The sequence below is a fragment of the Leptonychotes weddellii genome, chromosome 14 (genome assembly GCF_054177405.1).
Source record: "Leptonychotes weddellii isolate Sample4059 chromosome 14, ASM5417740v2, whole genome shotgun sequence".
In the NCBI taxonomy this organism is placed as follows: domain Eukaryota; kingdom Metazoa; phylum Chordata; class Mammalia; order Carnivora; family Phocidae; genus Leptonychotes; species Leptonychotes weddellii.
Genome location: NC_138382.1, coordinates 46,155,107 through 46,173,529, shown reverse-complemented (window position 1 = coordinate 46,173,529; position 18,423 = coordinate 46,155,107). Strand labels below are relative to the sequence as shown.

The following is an 18,423-nucleotide window of genomic DNA, read 5'->3' as shown; positions in this document are numbered from 1 at the left end:
TTCTCAGGCAAAGGAAACAAAACCAAAATTAACTATTAGGACTACACACACACAAAAAAGCTTTTGCACAGTGAAGGAAACCATCAACAAAACAAAAAGGCAACCTTTTCAATGGGAGAAGATATTTGGAAATGATATAGCCTATAAAGAGTTAATATCCAAAATATGTAAAGAACTTATCAAACTCAACACCAAACAAGCAATCCAATTAAAAAATGGACAGAGGACTCAAGCAGACATTTTTCCCAAGAAGACATACAGATGGCCAACAAACACATGAGAAGATGCTCAACACCACTAATCATCAGGGAAATGCAAATTGAAACCACAGTGAGATATTACCTCACACCCGCAAAATGGCTAAAATAAAAAACACAAGAAATAACAAGTGTTGGCAAGGATGTGGAGAAAAAGGAACCCTCCTACACTATTGGTGGGAATGCAAATTGGTGCAGTAACTGTGGAAAACAGTATAGAGGGCCTCAAAAAATTAAAAATAGAATTACCATATGATCCAGCAATTCACTACTGGCTTTTAACCCAAAGAAAACAAAAACACTAATTCAAAAAGATTTATGTTTATTGCAGCATTATTTACAATAACCAAGATATGGAAACAACCCAAGTGTCCATTCACAGATGAACTGATATAGAAGATGTGGTATATATATACTATGAAATATTACGCAGTCATAAAAAGAATGAAATCTTGCCATTTGCAACAGAACGGATGGAACTAGAGGATATAAAGCTTAGTGAAATAAGTCAGAGAAAGACAAATACCAGTCATTTCACTCATATGTGGAACTGAAGAAACAAAACAAATGAACAAAGTAAAAGGAGACAAACAAAAAACCAGACTCTTAAATGCAGAGAACATACTGGTGGTTGCCAGAGAGGAGGTGAGTGGGGGGATGGGTGAAGGAAATAAAGGGGGTTAAGAATACACTTATCTTGATAAGCAATGAGAAATGTATAGAATGTTTGAATCATTATATTGTACACCAGAAACTAATATAACACTTCAATAAAATTATACTTCAATAAAAAATAAAATAAAATGTTACTTCATAAAATTTTTTTCTGATTTTCAAAAAAAACCCAAAACATTTGTTTGAGTTGGTGCTAACCTCCTCCTTCCCTAGGACAGCACTATTCTTGGCTTATCTTTAAGGCAGTTGGGATGCATGGGAAAGAAATAACCCCTGGATAGGGATGCCTGGGTGGCTCAGATGGTTAAGCCTCTGCCTTCGGCTCAGGTCATGATCCAGGGTCCTGGGATTGAGTCCTGTCTAGGGCTCCCTGCTCAGCAGGGGGCCTGCTTCTCCCTCTCCCTCTGCCTCTGCCTCTCTCTCTCTCTCTTTGTCTCTCATGAATAAATAAATATCATCTTTAAAAAAAAAGAAATAACCCCTTGATTAATAAAAAATTACTAAGGAAATAATGGAAGATATTTTTAAAATATTATCTCCATGATACTGGTGACGATCCATACTTACGCCATTAGGATGATCTTTCATTCATTCATGATTATTTCTAGAAGGCCAACCTGGGCCAGGCACTGAGGATAGCAATAAACTAAATTTTCCCACTTTTCACAGCCCAGGCAATAGCACTGATATACACACATATAATTGTCTGATTTTCATAGAGCCTTGTAGAGGTCTCACAGAAAATGAGTTACTGTTTTTCTGGACTGTCTGTGATGAGAATAAAGATACTTGCTTTTTGTGCTAGCTTCAGCAGCACATATACTAAAATTGGAACGATAACATGGCCCCTGTGCAAGGATGACATGCAAATTCATGAAGCGTTCCATATTTTTAGAGCCAAGATGTCCATCGACAGATGAATGGATAAAGAAGATGTGGTATATTGGGCACCTGGGTGGCTCAGTGGTTAAGTGACTGCCTTCGGCTCAGGTCATGATCCTGGAGTCCCGGGATCGAGTCCCACATCAGGCTCCCTGCTCGGCGGGGAGTCTGCTTCTCCCTCTGACCCTCCCCCCTCTCATGCTCTCTCTCACTCTCTCTCTCTCTCTCAAATAAATAAATAATATCTTAAAAAAAAAAGATGTGGTGTATATATATACAATGGAATATTACTCAGCCATCAGAAAAGATGAATACTTACAATTTACACAGACATGGATGGAACTGGAGGGTATTATGCTGAGCAAAATAAGTCAGTCAGAGAAAGACAATTATCATATGGTTTCACTCACATATGGCTTCACTCATATATAAGAAATAGTGCAGAAGATCATAGGGGAAGTGAGGGAAAACTGAATGGGAAGAAATCAAAGAGGGAGACAAACTGTGAGAGACTCTTGACCCTGGGAAATAAACTGAGGGTTGGGGAAGGGGAGGTGGGTGGGGAGATGGGGTAGCTGGGTGATGGGCATCAAGGAGGGCATGTGATAAGCACTGGTTGTTATACACAACTGATGAATTATTGAACACTGCATCTGAAACTAATGATGTACTGTATGTTGGCTAAATGAATTTTTAAAAAAAGGATATTTGCTCTTTGAGGGACAATTACATCAAGCCTTCTGTTCAGGGGTGCTTTATCCCAAACATGTCTGCATTTTGTATTCATTATTTATTGTTGTTTAACAAATTACCACAAAATTTTAGCAGATTAAAACAGTAAGCATTTATTATTTCACAATTTCTGTGGGTCAGAAGCTTAGCTGGTGCATTAGCCCAAAATTTCTCAAAAGTGCAGTCAAGCTGTTAGCTGGGGCTGCAGTCATCTCAAGACTTGACTGGGGCTGAAAAATTGCTTCCAAATTCACTAACATGATTATTATCAGGCCTCAGAATATCTGCTTCCAAGCTTATTCATGTGGCCCTCTCCAACATGGCAGTTGGCTCCTCCAGGGAGAGAGTGGCCAAGATGGAAGCCGCAATCTTTTTATAGCCTTGTGTCAGGATTGACATCCTATCACTTCTGCCATAGTCTGTTTGTTAGAAGCAAGTCAATAAATTCAGTCCACGCTCTAAGGCATGAGATTACTACAGGGTGGGAATACCAGGAAGTGGGGATTATTGGGTATCATTGTAGAGACTCTCTGGCACAACCTTCTTCACCTGCCATAAATACCTCTTGGGTTACAGGTGAGAGGCTAGAATTCTATGATTTCTCCCAGTTCTTTGGCATGAATGGTCATGGGCATTTGATGAAGTGTTTCACACATTGTACCTTATTCTCAAATGAGTTTAGGCAAATCTGCCCTGATGGTGGTGATGGCTCTCAGGGCTGCAGCTTCATGTAGTCATTTGCTCTCTGTTTGCTGTTGAGAGAGCATCTTAGAATACAATCATGGAGTCTCAAATGAGTGGCTAATGGCATGAATGAGAAATACAGGAGATTTTCCCTATGATCAGTCATGTCTTGCCATTTCAAGAGTTGTTTTAACCACAAAAGCATTTGAACACATCGCATCATAGACTTAAGTGTCGAGAAATCTGGATTTGAACTTGGGCCCTGCCTCTAACTAGCTCTTCACGTGGGACAAGTTACTTTACCCCTCAGAGGTTTCGTTTATTTGGAAAAGAAAAGAAAAGAAAAGTGGTCTCGAAGGGCTCTTCTAGCTCTAACAGGCTGTTCTTTAGTCAGAGGTGTTTTTCTTCTTGAGGAGCTTTGTGTGGAGCCAGGTAAATGGTCTTGCTGCAATCCTACTCTGTTGTATAAATTGTTGGGATGGCATAGATTGCTATCATTTGGCAATTTTCTAGTTTCAGTTTTTGGAAACTGCTAAGACACATTCTCATCAGACTTGTGTAGGAAAACGGCCAACATTTATTGAAATATTACCACATGCCAGGCACTATGCTAAGCACTTTATAGACTTTCTATTTGATCCTAATAACAATCCTAATGAAGTAGATATCTTTTTATTCATAGTTTATAGAAGAAGAAACTGAGGCTTAGAGACTAAAGTAATCTGTCAAGATCACAAACTAGTAATGAGTAGGTCCAAAGTTCTAACGGTCAGTCTGTCTGGCTCAAAACCAGGCTCTCGACCTTGAAGTTATCTATTTTATGCACCATTTCCTTGGGTGGGGCCTATCAGTCAAGGATCCAAGACCCTGAACAATGGAGCTTATCAAAGTACTCTAGTCAGTGTGATATTTTAGAAATGCTAAGCAAATCCTTGGGAATGAGCAATATTGTCTGCAGAATAAGCCAATGATGTAAAGCTGTGACTTAAAAAAAAGTGAGTCCTGTGAGCAGGTACCATTTTCTGACAAGACTTCTAAATGTGTGCTATCAAACAGAGATGGCTAATAAATTTTGTGCTGCTTCCCATCCACACACCCCGCTGTGATTTGTTTATTCTTCATGAATGTGCATTTATTTGGAAACCTCTTCTGTGTTTTTGCTTGGTAGGAGAGCTACAAATTGGAAATGCCTCTCTTGGCCCTTTGGCCCTAGTAGAGGGATAGCCACAAGTTTCTTGTTGCCAGAGGACTTTGAGGCTGTTTGGGGGTTTTGTTTTGTTTGTTTTTCTCCTTTAGGCTTTTAGTCACACAACTAGAGCTTAGAATTGAATTTGAGCCACAGTACACTAGAATAATCTGCAAGAACTCTGCTGGGAGCCCCCTGGCAAAGGATGTATCTGGTCCCTGGTTCTTCTCAGTTCAGTCTGATGCTGCTACACAAACCAGTTCCTGCCATGGGAACTGAGAGGACAACACTCACTTTTCAGTGGCTCTTGTTCCTAAGTGGCTGTTTTGGAAGGGAGCCTTTTGGAGTTCGAAGAAGTATTATTTTATAAAGCCACTTATTTGGCTGTTGCTATAAGGAAAATTTCCACCAACATGAAGAAACCATTCCAAAGATTTTACTAGATGGGAATGGCTATACTTGAATAATCAAAACTGTAAAGTAGCAAGAATTTTGTGGGAGCTTTGCATATCATCTAAGTAAATTCTTTCACCAAGCTTGGATGATAGATATTATTATTTCCATCATGTAGATGATATGTAGAGGGTTTACGAGACTCGTCCAAAGTTGCCATTCCTGTAAACTAGGAGAGCTGAACTAGAACCTGGGTCTCTCAGATTCCAAAGTCAGTGTTTTAGGCAACTATGCAAAGTACCTACAAATAAGTTAGAACCTTCTTTTATGTGAACCCCAGAAACTTGGAACCATGTTCCTCTGTTTAGGGTAGGATTGGCACTTAAAATTTTCATTCCCTGAATTTGTAGCATAGACAACATTTTAGATTGAATAGTTAAATTATTTAAAAAGAATAAACATTTGTAAAACACTTCAAAAGTATTCATTTGCAAAGTTGATAGAAAATATGGAATCATAAAACCTCCAGTTAGAAAGGATCTCAGAAGTAATAGATCCTTCTTTCCCCTATCCTCACATCTCTCATCATTCTCACGGGCTTATTTAAACAGTCTTTTTCTTGGCCGAAAACTCTTAGCTTATAAAGCTCTGTGCCTTTAAGACATTTTACAACTTGGACATCTTCTTCATTCAGCTTCTACTTCCTTCAAAATTAGACCAAATGGTGTGGGTTAATTCCTATTGAGTCTCAACACACCGTCCTGGGGAGCAAAGTTTATACAACAAGAATGCCTTAAATCCTTCTGTGTTTCCTTTCCTCTGGAGAACTTGTACTACTTCCTTATTTGTTTATTCTCCCAACTTCTTTGACTGGAGCTGTACTGTCCAGTGAGGTCACCATTAGCTACGTCAGGCTAATGAACACTTGAAATGTGGCTAGTCAGAATTGAAAAGAGCTGTATGTGTAAAATATATACTAGATTCCAGGGGTGCCTGGGTGGTGCAGTCGGTTAAGCCCCCAACTCTTGGTTTCGGCTCAGGTCCTGATCTCAGAGTCTTGATATCAAGCCCTGCATCAGCCTTTGCGTTTGGTGCAGAGTCTGTTTGAGAGTCTCTCTTCCTCTCCCTTTGACCCTCCCACTCGTGCTCTCTCCAGCTCATGCTCTTAAAAAGCTCTTTAAAAAAAATACACTAGATTCTGAAGCCTTGGTACCCCCCCAAAAAAGAATGTTATATGTCATTAATAAATTTTTGTATTGATTACATGTTAAAATAATATTTTAGATACATTGGGTTAAAATATATTATTAATATTAATTTCATCTTCTTGTAATTTTTTAAAGATGGCTGCTAGAAACTAAAATGACATAAGTCACTCACATTTTGTTTGTATTGGACAGTGCTAGATGAGAGCATAGATTAAATAGCAAAGGAAGGGCGCCTGGGTGGCTCAGTTGTTGAGCGTCTGCCTTCGGCTCAGGTCATGGTCCCAGGGTCCTGGGATTGAGTCCCACATCGGGCTCCCTGCTTGGTGGGGAACCTACTTCTCCCTCTCCCACACTCCCTGCTTGTGTTCCTGCTCTCGCTATCTCTCTCTGTCAAATAAATAAATAAAATCTTTAAAAAAATAAATAAATTTAAAAAAATAAATAAATAACAAAGGAAGTGTAACTAGAGGTATTGATTAGGTCCCGAGCTTGGAAGGCCTTTAAAGAACATTTATGAATCACTCTGAGTGTGCCAAGTATTGCCCACAGCTTACACAAATACACCGTGTCTTCACTCAAGATTCAGTGACTTCTATATTGTATGGTAAATATAACAACATGTCAATATCCACAATTGTTTGAGCCTGTCACCTTTTCTAGTTCTTTGTGTTCTGTGAAGTAGTTAATCAGTTAGGAAAAGCTAGCAAGAATGGAGGTGAAGAAGGAAGAGGGCATAGTTCTGCAAGGGAATTAGGAGACAATTGTAATTTCCATCTAAAAGTGATGAAAGGGAAGGCACCAAGCCATTAACCCAGGGTATGCTCTCTGGCAGGCCTTTGGCAAGCAGCATAACACCTACTTAAGTGGGCCACAGCCTGATTGTTAATTTCCATTTATGAGGTTTGTTTCATTTTCTGGTGTCTCAGTTAGCTCCGAGGTGATGCTTTAAATAGTTGTGAAGGCATCTGTAGAGGTAGTCAAAGTTTCCAAAGGGGTTATCATTAACTTCCTTTGTCAGTATTTCTCCACTTTCTGATGAGTCTTCAGCAGAATCTGAGCTATTCTCCTGGAATCCAACCAGCAAGCTGTTATCAGAATTCTCCAGCCTCTCCTGGATACCATTGCCAACGAACTGGAGAGAATTGTGTAGGAAGAAATGCCAGCCTTGCTGAGTCAGGCAACTTCTTCATCCCAAAGTTGACTGGTAATTATCATAGCTGCATTCCTAGGACCACAGGAGGTATAGTCAATCCTGTTCCGGCTCCACCGGATTCACTCAGTACGGGGAAGGGCACTATCCAGGGTAGTGAAATACTCCAACTCCATGCAGAGAAGAGCTGGCAGATTCGAGCCAGCAGAGTTAGGCTATATGCAGGCAGCAGGTGTTGTTACTAACTCTCTTAATTCTGGGGTTTTGGTGTGATTAGATTATGGATAAGAAAGAGAGAGAATAAAAGTTGAGGGTTGGTAAGGCCTGTGCTACCCCCAAGCTCATGTTTTCAATTTAGATCTAGTCTGGATGAGGGTGAGTGGTCCAGTTGAAATCATCCCCAAAGTGACTCTACTTTGGAAGTTGAGTTGAAAAGGGCTTTGGAGTCAAACAAATTGGAGTTGAGTGGTGATTCTGCAAGTTAACAGCTGTATGGTCTTGACCAAATCACTTCACCCATCTGAGTTCCCATTTTCTCATCCATAAGGTGGGCATATACTATCTCCCTTCTGGGGTTGTTGTCAGGCTAACTTGAGATGTATATCCAAGGATGTATATCCTTGTCATCCAGCACAAGGAATGAAATGAATCATTCCGACCTTTCCCCTTTAGTGTGTTTTATTGTTAAAGCCTTAATATAGGTATCTCCCTGGTGAAATCGAATTCTAACCTTTGGCAATGATCATACTTACTCTAGCTTTCTGTTTTGTTTTGTTTTAAGCTACTTGACTTTGGAGATTGTCCAGTTCCAATGATGATGATCATGGTGATCAATAGTAATTTTTTATTTAGCACCTACCCAAGGCTTGGCCCTGTGTTAAGTGCTTTTCATATATTATCTTGTAAAATCATCATCATAATCCTGCAAGGCAGGTATTATTATCCCCATTTATAGATGAGGAATGAGGTTAAGAAAGATTAAGTGGCTTACTTCAAGGTTATGAAACTAGGTAGTTGAAGACGTGGGATTTAAACCCAAGTGTGATGGTCTCCAACATTATCATTCTTAAACACCGTTATATTGTAACCATGCAATTAGTTTGCCTTATTTTTCTTCAAACCAAAAGGTTTCCTGTGTCCATAAAGGTATCAAAATGAGCTTAAAAAGGAACCATTCCCAATTTTAAATATTTTAAGTAGCTTAAACATATCTAATATTTTATTGAAACAAAATTTTAATTGAAAGACGGGAACTATTTCTGATGAAGGAAAATTTAATTTCTTTTTTTTTTTTTAAAGATTTTATTTATTTATTTGAGAGAGAGAGAGAATGAAAGAGCACATGAGAGGGGGGAGGGTCAGAGGGAGAAGCAGGCTCCCCGCTGAGCAGGGAGCCTGATGCGGGACTCGATCCCAGGACTCCAGGATCATGACCTGAGCCGAAGGCAGTCGCTTAACCAACTGAGCCACCCAGGTGCCCGGAAAATTTAATTTCTTATTCTGTGTGGAAATTTAGAGAATAAACACATTCTGTGGGGAAAAGAAAGTTATGTTTAAACCAAAGTTTGGAAGAACTAATTATAGTGATATACAGAATTTAGAAATAATTGTAGTACTCAAGGTTTTATTATTAATATTTTCTTATTCAAGAAAATGTTTGAGAAATTGTAGACATGAAAGCTTGTTTGTGTTCTTTTAAGATTCTAAATGTTTCTTTTGCTTTTTATAAGAGCTCAAAAAATATGTAATACCCACCTGCTCCCATTTCACAAAATATGAGAATATTAGATAAATAAGAGAAATTTGAGAATATGCAAAATAAAAAACAATTCAGAAATAGAGTAGACAAAGCTATTTCTGAGGTCAAAGAAATAATACTTCAGATAAATAAAGGGACAGACCACTGAGCGTTTTTCATGGCAGGGATGGGGAAGCACTTCTATCTGTCAAGATGACAGCTTGCAAGGCTGTTATTTGCTGCTGCCCAGAGGATCCTACTAGAATTGTTTTCCTTGGGTTTTGCTCAAAGAACAAATGTCATTCTAATGCCAATGCCATTTATTGTTTGGATTTACTTTTCTAAAATTCGCCCTTTCCTTCTTAAGTAAAGGTATGTCTTTCGAGAGTATTAAAGGCCCTAATTTAAGTAATGATGAGATTATTCAGAATAACTAAAACCTCTTTGAGCAATTGGCTTATCAATGTAATTCACATTAACCGCCTCAGAGGAAAATTAGTAAATCTCATGTTGGTACAATAAGCATCATCTCCTGTGTTAAACTTGATAAAATCTATTTTTAAAGAAAAAGAAGAATCATTTTCCTTTTATCAATCTCGTTTACTGAAATAGCCCCTGTCCAGGTCATCAGTGACCTGAACACTGTTTAATCCATGGCTTTATTTGTACCTCTCAGAACTATTGATCATGCTTCCTTCTTAAAACCTTCATTTGGCTTGAGACATCAGTTTCTCTTGGTTTTCCTTCTATTCCACTGGCTGGTCAGGTCCTCTTTATCTACTGACTGCTGAGTGTTAAGACACTTCAGGGTTTAGCCTAAAAATGTTTTAATTCTTTGTCTTTATTTGCTCTGTAGGTAACGCCATCCCCAGTCTCTTAGCTCTGAAAGCATCTATATACCCACAATTCCCAAATTTACATTTCTAGCCCAGACCTCTTTCCTAAATTACAAGCTCATGGCCAACCATCTACTCACACTTTCACTCAAATATCTAATAGGGATCTCAAACTTAACCTGTCCCAAATCAAACCCCTAATTCTACATCAACATCCTCAATTGCTCCACTGACAAACCTCTTCTGAACAGTCTTCTACATCTCAGGAAATGTAATCTCTGTCTTTCCAGTTGCCCAGGCAAATACCTTATTTCGTGTCTTCCTCTGTTCCCTATATCCATCAGTAAATCCTGTTAGCTTTAGCTGCAAAATACTGTATATAAAACATCTCAACACTTTTCACCACCTCCATTGCTATTTTCTTGGTCCAAGTTTTTATCATACTTCACCCCCTCACCTGAATTATTTCAATAACTTCCTAATGGGACCATTTCTTCCTCCCCCTTTTCCCATCCGTTCCCCACCACGGTCTCTTCTCAACATAGAGGCCAGAAGGATCTGTTTAAATTGCAAGTAAGATTAAGTCACCCTTTTGCTCAAAACATTTAATTACTCCTCATTCAGAGTAAAATCTGAAAACAGTATGACCTGCAAGGCCCTACCTGACCTTACCTTCAGCTACCTCTCTGACTCCACATTTTTAATATCTTGCCCCCTGTTCTCCTTGTACACACTCTGTTCCAGCTACACCCAAAATTTCCTAGAACAACTACTTCTCACTTTTCAGAGTTATTTGCCCAAATGTTATCATTTTGGAAAGATCTTTTTTGACAACTCTTTCTCTCATCCCTGGCATTCCTATATCCTCCTTTATTCTTCCTTATTTTTCCTCTATAGCACTTTTCACCACCTGACATAATATGTATCTATTCACTTGTTTATTTGTTTATTTTTGGTCTCCCCCTTAGAATATTAGTCCATATTTCAGATTCAAGGACTGATAAATGAGAGGATTCCAACTGTACCTCCCATTCAAGACAATTGAAAAAACAAACACACACCCACACACACATTCTTGCATGCATTGGAGACCTAATGAGATAGTAAGAAATTAGAACAAGGAAATGATTAGAGTTCAAAAAGGTGAACCAAAGGAGGATTTACTGATAGTCAAAAGGAAACTGAAAGGCAGAGCTTCACTGAAATCTTGGGAAATGACCCACACTATATCCTGGAAACCAAGGGCTGAAATTTGGTTCTGGGGCTTTTTGGCAACTCACTGAAAGCAGCTGAGACACAGAGCTAAGGTTTTGAGGACTCAGTTGCATAAAGGTTTCGGGATTGGCATTCATCCCCCTCAAAGACAGAGAGATCCTAATGTAGTATCTCTTCCTCTTGAGACACTCAAAGGCTACAACCTGGAAGCATGGGGTTTGGGGTCTAGATTTTATTCCAGCTTGCAGAAAAACCTCAAAACTTGGTCCCAGACTGCTAAAGTACTTAGGTATTTTGTAGAGAAAAAAGGCCTAACATCATGCTGGGTCTCAAACTATCACTAAATATAATTTTAATTTGTCCAGCAAACTGTCAAATATTGTAAACAAATATTCAAGACAAATGGCAAATATTGTGGTTCCAAACCACCTCTCCACTTATCATATGAGAAGATGCTCAACATCATTAGTTATCAGGGAGATATGAATGAATGAATGAATGAATGAATGAATGAAAACTAATGAAAACCACTACAACACACCACTACCCATCAAATAAAAAAATTTAAAAGCAACTGATAACACAAAGTGCTAGTGAGGATACAGGGAAATTGGAACTCACATGCATCACTGGTGGGAATGCAGAATGTATAGATACTTCAGAAAACAGTTTGACAGTTATAGGGGTGGAGAGGTAAAAAAAGAAAAGAGTTTGGCACTTATTAAAAAGTTAAACATACACTTACACATGTGACCAGCAACCCCACTTCTAGATATTTACCCAAGAGAAAATAAGATATAGAGCCACACAGAAACCTGTTCACAAATGTTTATAATGACTTTTTTCATAATTGTCAAAAATTAGAAACATTTATCAATTGGCAAATGAATGAACAAATTGCTATAAACACATAGTGGATTACTAGTCAGTAGTATTTGCAAGGAGAATCACTTTTTTTTAAAGATTTTATTTATTTATTTGAGACAGAGAGAATGAGAGAGACAGAGAGCACATGAGAGGGGGGAGGGTCAGAGGGAGAAGCAGGCTCCCTGCCGAGCAGGGAGCCCGATGCGGGACTCAATCCCGGGACTCCGGGATCATGACCTGAGCCGAAGGCAGTCGCTTAACCAACTGAGCCACCCAGGCGCCCAGGAGAATCACTTTTTTAAAAAAACTATGTTACCCTTTCAGAACTGGTATGACATTTCAGTCACCTCTATGGATGGCTGACAAAACAGGGGATCTCTTGAGAGCCAGAGGATGATAAACCTTTAACTCAGGGCAGGGCAGGGCAGGAAGCCCTATTGCTTACATTTGTCCCTTCCATTTGGCTCTCTTGGTACCTCATCTGACTTTGTGCTCCTTCAGATGTTCCTGCTCTCGCCTGTGGTTGGGGTCATGGCCCCCTGTGAGACAGCCAGACAGCCAAGGATGTTTTCACAGGAAGGGCATTTGCTATGGGCTTAGCTGCCTCACTGATTTTGCCAGTGTTTCACATCACCCGGAGCAGGAGGGAGAAATAGACTTGTACCTTGAGGGCAGGGCCTTGTTTTACACTTCTTTTTTTTTTTTTTTAAGATTTTATTTATTTATTTGACAGAGAGAGACACAGTGAGAGAGGGATCACAAGCAGGCAGAGTGGGAGAGGAGGAAGCATGAAGTGCAGAGCCTTATACATTGTAGGTGCACAGTATATGTTTGCTTTGTGTATAGATTTGATTTCTTTTTAATATAATAACTTTAGTTCCTAATGTTCTCAAGTGTACTGAATGCAAACAAGAATTGCTATGGCAGGAGCTGTACTTAATTCAGTGGAGAAGAAACAATAACCTTGCTGTCCTCAGTTTAGGAATATTGGCTATGTGATATATTTTTATTTATTCATTTACTCAGCAAATATTTATTGAATGGCTACTATGTCCTAGATTCTTTGCCAAATTATTTAGATTAATGGGATCTACAAGAACAAAAATCAATTGTTAATTACAAATTTCAAAGATATATATTGGTCTTTGTATACTTTGCTTCCTAGTGAATTTATTTTTTCTTTTCAGTTTTTTCCTGTAAGGAAGGAAGTAGATATTTTTATGTACAGATGCTCTGGAAGAGTGATGAGCAACTCTCTTTTTTTCTGTTCCAGTATACTTAGAGGATTTGGTTCATTTCCATGAGTAGTGGTAGCTCTCCCTTGGAGAGTCTACATAAAGGAAGGGTTGTTGGGAGTGGGAGTGAAGTATCAGAATTCAGGAGAGTTAGGGGCACATGTGTAGATCCAAACCACCTGTCTACCCCCCTCCTTTCTCCACATCCTGACTAACAGCTGTTTTAGTATCTATATTGTCCAGAGGGAAGAGGTTTCCTGTGTTTACTTCCTTTTGCTTGACGGGAAAGATTCTATTGTTTGACTCCCATGTTTTTGCTATTTCAGGTTGTCATTAAACAGTAACTGTATTCACGGTATTAAAGATATACAGTTAAGTTTTCTTTGTTAGTCTGTTGTTACCTGTATTTTGTTTCTATCCTCCCTCTCTCCAGAATACAAGCCCTTCTTTTTTCTTGTGCTTTGATGGTTTTGATTTTATTTTGTTTTGTTTAGCTTTGGGTATTGACATTGATTTTTTTAAATTATTGGTGGGAATAAGGAGAAATGAAACATCTGACAGTGTTTGGAGACTTGTGTATGAACAGTCGAATCATGTTGAGTTTTATTGATGCTATGTAGTGACTTTGAATCGTTTGGGATAATGTTTTCTATTCGATAATTTTTTTCACTTGAAAAACAGCTTCAGTTTTTAATCTCAATACAATTCAGGTGTTTTTTTATTGCTGTTGCTGTTATTAATAACATGTTTCTTATGTATGACTAAGCATAAAAAAGTTGTCACATGTAAATTTAAAATAGAAATTACTGGGCGCCTGGGTGGCTCAGTTGGTTAAGCGACTGCCTTCGGCTCAGGTCATGATCCTGGGGTCCCGGGATCGAGTCCTGCATCGGGCTCCCTGCTCAGCAGGGAGTCTGCTTCTCCCTCTGACCCTCCCCACTCTCCTGCTCTCTCTCTCTCATTCTCTCTCTCAAATAAATAAATAAAATCTTTAAAAAAAAAATAGAAATTACTTGCATTAGGCATACATCAATTAACCATCCCAAGATATTTGAAGAATAATCTGAAAGTGCTCCAATTTACATATCATAAAGCCAGTGTAGTTTTTGATACATCTTTACATTGAGTTGAATAAGCGAATTTAAAAAATCATTTATTCCCCTATATAGAAATAAAACGTGACTTAGCTTATATGTGAATATTTGTAACCCATGAGTGATTTAGAGAGAATAAGTTCTATTTATGGATTAATAATGCCATTCTAATGGACAATATATTTTAAATAAAATTTTGCAATGAAGAAAAATTCTGAGAAATAAGATTGCTGAGAATAACAGAAGAATCCCCATAAGGATTCTCTATGAATCCCCACTATGAATTCCCCTTTGTATGACATATATATATATATATATATTACATATTATGTATATGTACATAATGTATATGTATGTATATATATACTAGTATATGTATATATATACTAGTCACCTTTAAAAACAAGTAAGTAACTGCTTTGCCTAAAGAGTATTTCCATGATTAACTATGCTAACACATGATCTTTAGAAAGTGATCTGTATGTCTTTTGATTTAAACACCTATTGTTAATCTCCTAAGGGAAATGAGGAAAAAGAAAAGCAATTCTTTTTTTTTTTAAACTTTTTTTTTTAAGATTTTTATTTATTTATTTGACAGAGACATAGTGAGAGCAGGAACACAAGCAGGGGGAGTGGGAGAGGGAGAAGCAGGCTTCCTGCTGAGCAGGGAGCCCGATGCGGGGCTCAATCCCAGGACCCTGGGATCACGACCTGAGCCGAAGGCAGACGCTTAACGACTGAGCCACCCAGGCGCCCTATTTAGATCTTCTAAGGCTAATACAAACTTCTCATTTTATATGGGCTGTACTAGTTTTTTTTGTTTTTTTAAGATATTTATTTATTTGACAGACAGCGAGAGAGGGAACACAAGCAGGGGGAGTGGGAGAGGGAGAAGCAGGCTTCCCGCGGAGCAGGGAGCCCGATGTGGGGCTCAATCCCAGGACCCTGGGATCACGACCTGAGCTGAAGGCAGACGCTTAACGACTGAGCCACCCAGGTGCCCCAAGAAAAGCAATTCTTAATATAATTGTTAAATGCAATAGAACAAGAAGAAAAGTAATTGAGAAAAAGTGGGAATATTATTTCTTCAAATATAAGAAATGAGAAAAAAAGGCTTAAGACACAAGGTCACTCAACCATGGATTCCAATTTTCAATAGACATTTGAGTTATACACCATATCTCCTGTCTGTGATGATTGAGTCATTGCAATATACTCTGCTACTCATACATTCTATCACCCACACAGTTACTATGGCCTGGTAACCGCAGAAACAGAGTGGGCAGCCTGTTTGTGTCACCCTGAAGTGGTGGTATGAAGGTGACCTCACTATGGTCCACTGGGATGCCTTCCACACGTTCCATTGCCAGCTTTCTGTCTTTTCAATATGCAGGAATCATGTTAAGACTCCTAATTACCGGGGCGCCTGGGTGGCTCAGTCAGTGAAGCGTCTGCCTTCAGATCAGGTCATGATCCCAGGGTCCTGGGATCGAGCCCCGAGTCGGGCTCCCTGCTCAGCAGAGAGCCTGCTTCTCCCTCTCCCTCTGCTGCTCCCCCTGCTTGTGCACTCTCTCTCTCTCTGTCAAATAAATAAAATCTTAAAAAAAAAAAAAAAGACTCCTAATTCCCCCCAAATCATTCTGGTTCTTGATGTCTGGCGGTAAGTGGAGATGTTAAGTGGCAAGTTTGGGGACCTGTATCATCTTTGGATGAGGGTTTTTGAATCAACAAATGCTCCCTTTAGCTTTTTGGTAAGGTTAGTTGATGTCCTTTCTGTGTCACTTGTCATCAGAGAAGCTGGAGATTTTACAATTAGGACTGTGGGGAAGCTTTTTGTCAATCTCTTCATTGCCCCCTTGGGGCGACCCTGCCTCCAGCATGAGCAGTTTGATATGCATCCTGTGTGTGAGTGCATGTGTGTTTTAAATACTATTAATCAGGGGCGCCTGGGTGGCTCAGTTGATTAAGCATCTGCCTTCAGCTCAGGTCATGATCTCAGGGTCCTGTAATGGAGGCCCGCATCTGGCTCCCTGCTCAGCAGGAAGTCTGCTTCTCCCTCTCCCTCTCCCTCTGCCTCTCTCTTTCTCTCTCTCTCTCGCAAATAAATAAATAAAATCTTTTAAAAATAAATACTATTAATCAAGTGGTTTCAACCATAGCTTATCTGTTCATAACCACTGTTCCTTCCAGTTCAGCAGTTCCTTCCAGGTCTACTAATTTTACTTTTAAAAAGACATACTAGGGGCGCCTGGGTGGCTCAGTTGTTAAGCGTCTGCCTACGGCTCAGGTCGTTATCCCAGGGTCCTGGGATGGAGCCCCGCATCGGGCTCCCTGCTCGGCGGGAAGCCTGCTTCTCCCTCTCCCACTCCCCCTGCTTGTGTTCCCTCTCTCGCTGTGTGTCTCTCTTCAAATAAATAAATAAAATCTTTTTTTAAAAAAAAAAGACATACTAATGTAAAGAAAACAGCATAACTTGTCCTAAATGTAAGCATATGCAATGTAACTGGCAGAGCGGCCCCGGGGGAGCTGAGATTCTGACACAATGAATTTAGCTCTTGTTCTATCTCAGCCCAGGCTTTAGGGCAGAGAAGTGAGATATGGTGGGTGGGAGGGAAAGGAAGTCAACAGGCTGCCCTATCTCAGAAAATGGGGAGGCAAAAATATGGGTTTCCATATCCTCATTATTTTCTGGGCCCAGTCTCCCTAGGTAAAATGTAGCCAATTAATCACAGGATTTCTGGAAGCACTACTGCTGTTCCAGAAACTGCACCCAAGAATATATTTTTTTTAAATTTTTTTTTTTATTCATGTGACAGAGAGAGATAGAGAGAGAGGGAATATGAGCAGGGGAGAGAAACAGAGGGAGAGGGAGAAGCAAACTCCTCGCTGAGCCAGGAGCCTGATATGGGGCTCGATCCCAGGACCCTGAGATCATGCCCTGAGCTGAAGGCAGACGCTTAACCATCTGAGCCACCCAGGTGCCCCCACCCAAGAATATTTAAAGTGGAGTGGGTTACTGGCCCCAGGTAGCACCAAACTGCGGTTAGGACTAGGTAGGATTTGGGTTTTCAAACTGGACCTTAACTCCCGGTGGGGGTCATTTCATTAACCTCACAGTAAAGGAAACTCATTTCTTGGGCCACTGAATTTTTTAGACTCTACTTACAATATGAAGGTCAAGTTTTACAGAATATGTTTGTATACGTTTTTTGTTTATTTTTTAACACAGATGTGATAATGTTATGCATATTGCTTTGCATCTTATTTTTACACCCAGTAATATGTCTTGGATAGCTTTCCATAGTAGTACACATAGATCAATGGGTTTTAACGGTTGCATTGTATCCCATTACATAAAAGTAGCAGAATTTATTTGACTTATCTAATGAAAACCAGGATTTTTTTTCTGCCTTTGTGGTTGTTTTTGCTGTTACTACCAATAATGGTGTAATGAGAATTCATGAATATATATCTTTTGACATTTGAAAGTATATCTGTAGGACAAATTCCTACAAGTGGGCTAAAGATTTAGGACCCACTCACAGAGGGATGAGATTTGAAGCCATAAGAATTGATAAGAAGGGGCTCTGGTCAGAGCCTCAAGGAGCATTATATATAAAGTACAGGAAAGGAAAGTGGCTTCTAGTAAGTGCACATTGCATTGAATTGAGCACAAAATTAGAAATGTTGAGAGAGGTGCGAGCCCAGAAGTTAATGGTATCGTGGAAATTGTCTTCTATGTTTTTCACATACAAGGAGTAGAAAATATCTTTGTTGGGGAGCGGGGAGAAATAAAACAACTGAGATACCCATTGATAAGGATTTAAACCAGTTACAGCATAGAATAGTCATGTAATAGTTATGTAATAGAATACTATTCAGCTATTAAAAATATATTAAGCAGAAAAGGCAGGTTACAGAACACTAAGAATAGTATGACATTGGGAGAGAATGTCAGTTCCCTGCCAAATAACCTTCCACTTCTTCCAATCAAGGGACCCTTTTGTTTGGCTAGGCACAATGTCACTCAGCTAAAAGATTATATTCCCTGTCTCCCTTGCAAAGATGTGGCTATATGACTAAGTTCTGGTCAATGAGGTGTAATCAGAAGTTTCCTTAAAAAAGACAGTTTTGTCCTTATTCCTCACATTTTACAATCTGCTGCTTGGAATGTAATGGTTGAGGTTTGGGCCATCTTGTACCATGAAGACAAGAACCATACTATAGGGATTATAGAATGAGAAAATGGAAGGTGCCAGCTTCCTGATGAC

At 39.3% G+C, this 18,423-nt stretch overlaps 1 protein-coding gene and 1 pseudogene across 1 annotated transcript in view; both read left to right on the top strand.

Moving 5' to 3' along the window:
* The window catches only part of LOC145717041 (uncharacterized), a 199,117-nt gene that overhangs the window by 145,690 nt on the left and 35,004 nt on the right, over positions 1 to 18,423 (top strand). The gene's annotated exons all lie outside the window — the stretch shown is intronic.
* On the top strand, positions 1,731 to 1,825 carry LOC115944188 (U6 spliceosomal RNA; annotated as a pseudogene).